This window comes from Anneissia japonica, unplaced genomic scaffold (genome assembly GCF_011630105.1).
Source record: "Anneissia japonica isolate Jap-2015-1 unplaced genomic scaffold, ASM1163010v1 scaffold250_len512249_cov173, whole genome shotgun sequence".
NCBI classification, from domain to species: Eukaryota; Metazoa; Echinodermata; class Crinoidea; order Comatulida; family Comatulidae; genus Anneissia; species Anneissia japonica.
In genome coordinates this window covers 21,584-24,312 of record NW_022687603.1, presented here as the reverse complement: position 1 = coordinate 24,312, position 2,729 = coordinate 21,584, and the positions used below count along the sequence as shown (strand labels likewise).

General features: G+C 36.4%; 1 protein-coding gene across 1 annotated transcript in view; it reads left to right on the top strand.

The window, feature by feature from the left end:
* Positions 1-258: 258 nt before the first annotated feature.
* LOC117120335 overlaps positions 259-2,729 on the top strand; it is a 23,260-nt gene continuing 20,789 nt past the window's right edge. The window contains exon 1 of the mRNA XM_033265365.1: positions 259-290. The gene's annotated coding sequence lies outside the window, so the exon portion shown is untranslated. The remainder of the gene's footprint in view (positions 291-2,729) is intronic.

Genomic DNA, 2,729 nt, shown 5'->3' with positions numbered 1-2,729 from the left:
AGATGTGATCGCATCCACTGGAATACTCTCGCTTTTATGTATACTTTATACAGTCAATAAAGTGCGCCCTCTCTAATGAGATTACTTTTTGTACTTCGCATCTCGCACAATGCGGTCGTTCAGTTAGGCTGAGATGTGTTTGTTTAAGTGTCAAAATCTCAGTCAGAATCAGTTTTTTAACAAATTTGAAATAATTCATATGAAATATTATATTTCACAAGCATCAATACTAGCAACGGAAAATATCATGTCGGCCGTTTTTATGTGTGATAACAGAACCTAAAATCGAGGTAAGGCTAGGCCTAGCCAGCAGCGTTGGATAGGCTAATGTTTTCGGCGCCTACGATATTTCTTCTCACGGCCTATCGCAAAATCAACATGAAAAATTCATCCGCATTTATTTTTTGTGTGGAACACAAACAAATCAAATTTCAGTCTTATTTTACATTTTTTTCATTCTTAGGAATGTCTAAATTCAGTTAAACTAGCAATTCCGTATTATATTTATAAATCTTCATAACATTATACAAAAATTAGATTTTTCTTAAAAATTGAAATTTTGCCGGGAATGGGGCTTTAAGCTAGCGTTCGTTAATCATTCAGTCTGGAAATCTCGCTAGTTATGCCATGGATTAACGTACGCCCGGGGTTAAATACACCTGGCGTATCTCTCAGGTCTTATTTTACATTTTTTTCATTCTTAGGAATGTCTAAATTCAGTTAAACTAGCAATTCCGTATTGTATTTATAAATCTTCATAACATTATACAAAAATTAGATTTTTCTTAAAAATTGAAATTTTGCCGGGAATGGGGCTTTAAGCTAGCGTTCGTTAATCATTCAGTCTGGAAATCTCGCTAGTTATGCCATGGATTAACGTACGCCCTATGATTCACATTTTTTTTCGTTAGCAACAATTTGGCAATAACATGCATTTATATGCTTCCCCCAGAGCAGTTGTGCAACAAAGCGTTTGATTTTAACCAGTAAATGTCTTTATAATAAACAATGTTCTCCTGATTAGATATTTTCGGACTTTTAGTATGTTATTATTTGTATATTTCAGGAACGGATTACGTAAAATATTTATGTTAATTCTGTGTTCATTATAACTCTGTCTAAAGGAGAGCACCTTGTTTTCCCGACGTGCACTACATATAATAGTCAATCACTATGGCTGCGCAATTGTTTCCATTTTGAAGCTGATACATTCATCTCATAAAATATTAAACATATGAATATTTTCCACCAACAAAAGTTTCGGAAATTAAATTAAACCTTTTTTTGGTGGAAAATATTCATATGTTTAATATTTTAGTGCGCGTCGGGAAACAAGGTGCTCTCCTTTTCGCCATGTTCAATTTTTTGGTAAACTATGCCTGCTGAAAATTTGATGACGAGGAACTCATCGGACTTCACGTTCTTCACGTGCTGCGGCAGTTTGATCTTGGTTTCTTGCATAGCGCTGCATGCGCGTAGCTTTTTCGAGTGATCTCCTTCTCAGTATTATTTATTTATTGACACTTCACCTTTAGAACGGTGGCACACACAACTCTTGTGGTGCGGTCCAACAACAATAACAAACTAAAATACAAAAGTAACAACCAAATAAAAAAACCATATAAAGAAAGCAAATTAACCAGGAATGCAGATAAAGCCAGTAGCTTAACTCAAAAAGAAAAACTACAGTACAGGCTTAAATTTTGAAAATGTAAACTAAAGGACAGAATCAAAACGAAAAAGAAATAAATAAATAAATAAAAAAATAAAAATGAAATCAAAATTAAAACAGGAATAACAAAAATCAAGTAAAAAAAAGAGAAAAAGCACCAAAATCATGAACATCGATACACCCATATACACATGTACATACACATAATACATACACGCACATACATACACATATATATACATACATACATATATATACATACATACATACATACATACATATACATACCTACACACACACGCACATACTCACACACATACAGACACACACTGTACATGCATACACATATACAGTATTATAACTGTAATACCTCCATATCCATGATATAACTAGAAAGTTCAGTATCTTACGTCATCATGCATGTTTGGGGATTTTCCCCACCACTGCGCCAGGCCAGTGAATAAATACAATACCATACCAGGTGGCCATGTTGTTGCAACGTAAGAGCAGGTAATAAGTCTGTCTGAGGCCTAGGTAGGTCCGTATACTACCACTCTGCAATTATACTGCGTCCACTTTCGGTTCGAAGGAGACTAGTAGGACCACTGTTCCCTGGTAGGACCTATACATACACTACTAAATTATTGAATTCGCTCACGATCATGATGTATGTAGAAGCTTTGTGGAACATCCAAAACTAGCCTAGGCTAAAACTTGGAATTAATTTAGAGTATCATCGTGTATTTATAGTAGAACTCGGAGTAGATGTAGGCTGGCTAGCTAGGCCTATCGTCACGGTCATCCTGTTGGTCCATCCAGCCAATATTTTGGGTGACAGACGATCGGGCACACGAGACGATCGGGCCCGTTTATTTAGCCGATCGGGCCCACTTTTGAAAAGTGGGCCCGATCGCGATTTTTTTCCCGTACGAAACATTTGCATGAAACTTCACTCGGGCCATCTCGGATTGACTCGAGTGAGTACGATACGAGGAACAAGAGCAGACACTTCGCAATGTCGTGACGCTCGAGTTTTACTATTATTGCTCTTTCTATG